This window comes from Pinus tabuliformis, chromosome 8 (assembly GCF_031772625.1).
Source record: "Pinus tabuliformis cultivar Carrire ecotype Pingquan chromosome 8, CPIR1, whole genome shotgun sequence".
In the NCBI taxonomy this organism is placed as follows: domain Eukaryota; kingdom Viridiplantae; phylum Streptophyta; class Pinopsida; order Pinales; family Pinaceae; genus Pinus; species Pinus tabuliformis.
In genome coordinates, this window is record NC_142294.1 from 1094225640 (window position 1) to 1094231851 (window position 6212).

Genomic DNA, 6212 nt, shown 5'->3' on the forward strand with positions numbered 1-6212 from the left:
CAGAACAAATGGCTGCTTTAACAGGAGATCCTGCAATCAGGAACGAAATGAAAACAGCCTCTGTGGGAAGCAGCAGAAGAAACACGAGTGTGGAGGTATGTGCGAGAATGTGGGTCGTATTTAAGCTATAAGATTCCTCCTGCTCATGTATGATCATCTCTAGGGTCTCAGTCCAGCTAATCGCCAATATGAATATTCGAGGGCGTCTGAAAATGATTCCCGTCTCATCACATGGCAGACACAGTTTGCATTTCTGTTTCAGCCACAAATTCACGTGCTTTTCTTTCACTATGTTAATCCAACTCGTTTGTCGTCCCACTGCAAGTGAGGGTTAGGATGTCTGCATTAATTAATTGGGATAAAGTGCTTCATGGTCTTTCTTTTAATGGGCACATTAATAAACTACGAATCTAAAGTCATGTGAAATTGGAATACAGTGTGTTCAGGTCCTTTTTTTAAATGGGCATAAGAATATACTATGAATCTAATGTGGTTTCTTTTACTTTTCGACGTGCAATCCTCACGCCCTCCCATGAGTCAATATAAAAATTAAATAATTACATAGTTAGGCGGAGCATGTGAAATCTTGAAACTCATCTGCATGTCTCAGATGTTGTTTAGATCCAATTATAAATCTTCAAATGGAAGTGCCAGTTGAAAGAATTAACGGCTTTCGTTGCTCGCCAAAAAATATATTGTCCATTCCTTTAAACTTCCTGCTTGCTGATCGTTTTCCTGCTAACATGGCAGCGAGAAAGAAATGTACGATAGACTCTTTTAAGCTGTACGTAGTATTATATAGGACGATGTCGTCCTTAGCACCTCGTTTTCCCGTTGTTTATGTTTATTTATATATATTTGCAAGCATCTCTTACCGCTTTCCCACATTGTCTCTGTCATAGTGGATTTCCCGATGGTTATTATGTTATGGTTCACCGGGTGATCGTATGCACGTCTTTCCAGAGAGTTAATTATGATGTCTCACTTTCTCATTGTATGTCACTGGAATCTTGTAACCAGATTTTAAACAATTGGAAGGAAAGAAGAATCCTATATGCTTGCCAAATTTTAAAAACTTCATAGTTTTGTTAAAATAATTCGCAATAGGTTATTAATTAATAAATTCAATAAAATTATATGTCACTCATAAATTTTAATATAATTTATGAAAAAAATCATTTATGGAATTTTTTAAAATATCAATTATAATATAATTTGAAAGATTATTCCTATTTTATAATTAAAACAAATTTTCAGTTTTTTAATAACGAAAGAGATTTATTATCCTGAAGGAAAGAAAGAGATTTTTGTTGAAAATGTAATTTCAACGCCCTACGTACGCAGCCCAAAACCGCCAGCATGAAACCACAAACCGGCCAGGGCATATCGCACCGCTATCAAACGAAAAGCTGTTTCCGTACTATCTGCTCCGATGCAATTTGGTGCTGGCACGTGGCTCTTGCCTGACGTAGGCAACTTTGACCCATCGGAAGGTAAAGCTCAGCAGTTAAGTGCCTTCCGATATCCTCTCCACCGTCCGATTTGGTTGAATGTCCTTCGCCGTCGATCTCCGGAAGGTGCACGGGCCCCCGACAAGTCAGATTTTGAGTGAAGTGGAAGTCTCGTTTGCGTTGACCGCCGTAGGAGGAATTTATGATTTTAATGTTTGTCGTAGTGTGTTTGGTGGCGGCCTTTAATATTATGGTGAAGGCTTTTAATATAGATATGGGCATGTCTTTAATTTCTATTATGGGCATATGTCCCATATGTCATACGTTCTTTATTTTTTTATATACACGTCATATGTTAAAATGGTTTTGTGTGTTGTAGTTTATACATAAGGTGCATGCGCGCGATATTTTTTTTAGTAGTGAGTGGAGTGGCTACGCACGAGAGCGTGTGTTTTTTTTATTTTGTAATTGCACAGCAGTGCGTTATAGAAATGGAACTGTAATATTTTGATTTATGCCATTGAAGAACACAGAGATGTTTTGTAAAATCCACAGCAGTGGAAAATCTGTGAGTGCAGCAGAGCTTTTGTGATTCCCTCTTTGAACAGAGGAAGAAATATGTAACAGAATGTTTGTTTTTAATTAATGGAAATGCTTTGTGACTGTGTAATGCTGTCTTGTGAGTCATTTTGGTTTTAAGAGGATCCCTGTCAAAAGATCCTGGACAGAGTAAACAGAGCATTGTCTCTGTGGTGAATTTTATTTGGTTTTTGGTATTTGTCCATTGAAAAATACCCAACAGTGGTATCAGAGCAGGACCAGGCTCTTTAAAGAGGTTAAAGAAGCTGAAGGGAGAAGGTTGTTGCTGCAGCAAAACCTCTCAGGCAGTTAGAAGACTCAGACAGCTCAGGATTCAGGTATTCTTCAAAAGCATTTCTTTTGTTATTGCAGAAGACAGTTAGTTGTTTTAAAAAAAATATACACAGTTAAGGAATGGCTAGCACAAGCATGGGTTTGTTTAACACCCAGCTCCCACAGTTTAATGGGAAGAACTATGACTACTGGTCAATAACTATGACAGCCCTGCTTGCTTCCCAAGATTTATGGGAAATAGTTGAAGAAGGTTTTGAAGAACCAGCAGATGAAACTGAGTTCAATGCATTAACTCAGGGAGAGAAGGATCTGCTGAAGAACAATAGGAAGAAGGACTCAAAAGCCCGTGTGTTGTTGTATCTAGCAGTAGACCAGAGTATGTTTCCAAGGTTAGCAGCAGCTAAGACAGCCAATGAAGCATGGCAAACCCTTAAGACAGCCTATCAAGGCATGGAGAGAGTGAAGACAGCAAAACTACAATTGCTGAGAAAGGATTTTGAGAACTTGAACATGAAGGAGTCAGATAACATTGACTCATTCTTCACTCATGTGATTGGTGTAATCACACAAATGAGAACTCATGGAGAAACCATTGAAGACAGAAGAATTGTGGAGAAAATATTGAGGGTCTTACCCTCAAGGTTTGATGCCATAGTCACCACCATTGAAGAGACAAAGGATCTCTCAAGTTATTCAGTTGATGAGCTACATGCATCACTGATAACTCATGAGCAGAGGTTGAGTAGGAATGAAAACTCATCCCTTGAGCAAGCCTTCAAGACCCAGATGTCCTTTGGAAGAGGAAGAGGTCAAGGCAGAGGAAACAGAAGAGGAAGAGGCAGAAGCCAGAACAGAGGTGGAAGGAACAACCCATCAAATGCACAAGGAAGAGGCAGCAATACAAATCAGAACCAAGGCCAAGGCAGCAGCCAACAAGGAGGACAATATCAGGCTCAAGGACAAAGGTATGATAAATCTAATGTTCAATGCTATTATTGCAAAAAGTATGGACATTATGCTAGTGATTGTAGAAAGAAACAACATGATATGAACAGCAGACAAAATGCAAATGTTACAAGAGAAAACAGCAGTCAAGAAAATGTCCTGTTAGCTTGTAACATGGCTGAAACACATAGTGAGGACATATGGTTTTTAGACTCAGGTTGCAGCAACCATATGACCGGAAACATAGCCTTCTTTTCTGCCCTAGATAAAAATGTGAAATCAGAAGTCACACTAGGAACTGATAGTAAAGTGTCTGTTATGGGAAAAGGAGAAATAAAAATACTTTCAAAGCAAGGAGAAAGGAAAACCATAGCAGATGTATACTATGTCCCCGGAATGAGATGTAATCTCTTGAGTATTGGACAGCTTGTCCATAAGGGGTACAATGTTTTCTTTAAAAATGATGTGTGCACCATCATGGACATACCACCCAGCAAAAGATGCATTGCTGAAGTGAAGATGACAAGGAACAGAATGTTCCCTCTCCGGATCAGGGCAGACATGAAGAACAAAAGGGAAATGGCAGCAGTCACCCAAGAGGCCTTCCAGAGCGTGCCAAAGGATGAGAACTGGTTATGGCACCTGAGATTTGGGCATCTCAATTTTGGAGGCCTAAACTTATTGAGCAGAAAAGGAATGGTAAAGGGATTACCATTGATAGAGAAACCGGACAGTCTATGTGAAGGCTGCGTTTTGGGAAAACAACATAGAGAAAGTTTTCCATCAGGGAAGAGCATAAGGGCAAAGACACCCTTAGAGATTATCCACTCAGATTTGTGTGGACCAATGCAAGCTCCATCATTAGCTGGCAGCCTATATTTCTTGACATTCATTGATGACTGTACAAGAAAGACTTGGATATATTTCCTTAAAAACAAAAGTGAAGTGTTTGAGAAATTCCAAAATTTCAAAGCACTTGTGGAGAACCAAAGCGGGCGGCACTTAAAAGTATTGAGAACTGATAGAGGAGGTGAGTATATCTCCAAGGAATTCCTAAGATTTTGTAGAGAAAATGGAATTCATAAACAGTTTACAGCAAGGTACACTCCACAGCAAAATGGAGTTGCTGAAAGGAAAAACAGAACCATCATGGATATGGCGAGGAGCATGCTGAAGGCAAAGCATTTGCCAAATGAGTATTGGGCTGAAGCTGTACATTGTGCAGTTTATATATTGAACATGTGTCCTACAAAAGCAGTGATGAACAAGGTGCCAGAAGAGGCATGGAGTGGGAGAAAGCAAGGAGTCACCCACATGAGAGTTTTTGGGTGTGTGGCCTATGCACACATTCCAGATCAGCTAAGGAGGAAGTTGGACAGCAAAGGGGAGAAATGCATCTTCATTGGATACAGTGATGAATCCAAAGCCTACAGGCTGTACATTCCATCTACCAAGAAGTTCTTTGTCAGCAGGGATGTTCAATTCATAGAAGAGGAAGCTTGGGATGGAAGCATAGAGAAGACAGTTAATGTTAAACACTGTTTGTCTCATGATGAAGATGAAGAGGAAGTGGCTGAAATGAATCCCCAAACAGCAGCGCCAACACAAGGACAGCAAGGTACACCATTGAGGATCAATGAGAGTGCTTCTCCAAGCACACCACAAGGAGGAAATTCAAGTGCATCTTCAAGCACTTGCACACCAAGTGAACAAGGTAAGAAGTTTAGAAATCTAAGTGAAATTTATGAAGAAGGAATGAATTCCTTATTTGCCTTGTATTGTCATGTTGATGATCCTATTCATTTTGAAGAAGCTATTAAAGATAAGAAATGGATAGAAGCTATGGATGAGGAGATGAATGCCATAGAGAGAAACAAAACATGGGATTTGGTTGAGTTACCAAAAGGCAAAGAAGTCATTGGTGTGAAATGGGTCTACAAGACCAAGAGCAACGCTGAAGGCAAGATTGAAAGGCACAAGGCAAGGCTGGTTGTCAAAGGCTACAAGCAGCAGTATGGGAGAGATTATGAGGAGACTTTCGCACCGGTTGCAAGAATGGAAACCGTGAGAGCAGTGCTGTCCATAGCAGCTCAAAACAAATGGAAAGTCTACCAAATGGACGTGAAATCAGCATTCCTAAATGGAGTGTTAATGGAAGAGGTCTATGTGGAACAGCCTCTCGGATATGAGAAGAAAGGTGAAGAGCACAAAGTGTGCAAGTTGAAGAAAGCTCTTTATGGGCTGAAGCAAGCGCCAAGAGCATGGTACAGCAGGATAGATTCATATCTATTGGATAATGAATTTGACAAGTGTGAAGGAGAACCCACAGTCTACATCAAGGAAAAGGATGGTAAGATTTTAATTGTTGTCTTGTATGTAGATGATGTTATTTTCACAGGTAATGATGATCAGCTCATTGAGAATTTTAAATCAGTCATGAAAGATGAATTTGAAATGACTGACATGGGTTTGTTGAGATACTTCTTAGGCATAGAAGTAGATCAAAATGAAAAAGGAATTTTTATATCTCAAGCAAGATATGTAAATCAAGTTTTGGGCAGATTTAAGATGGAAGAATGCAAGGCAGCAATCACTCCCACAGTAATGGGATTAAAGCTCAGCAGAGAGGACAGCAGCAAGGATTTTGATCCTAGCCTTTACAAAAGCATTGTAGGCAGCCTTATGTATTTAACAGCAACTAGGCCTGATTTAATGTATGCTGTTAGTTTAATTTCCAGGTTCATGGAGAGGCCGAAGGAGGCACATTGGCAGGCAGCAAAGAGAATTTTGAGGTATGTCAAAGGCACTAAAATGTTTGGAATTTTATATCATGCCTCAGAACATTCAGATTTGGTTGGATACACTGACAGCGATTGGGCTGGAAGTATAGATGATCGGAAGAGCACTTCCGGTTATGTTTTTAACATGGGTTCAGGAGCCATC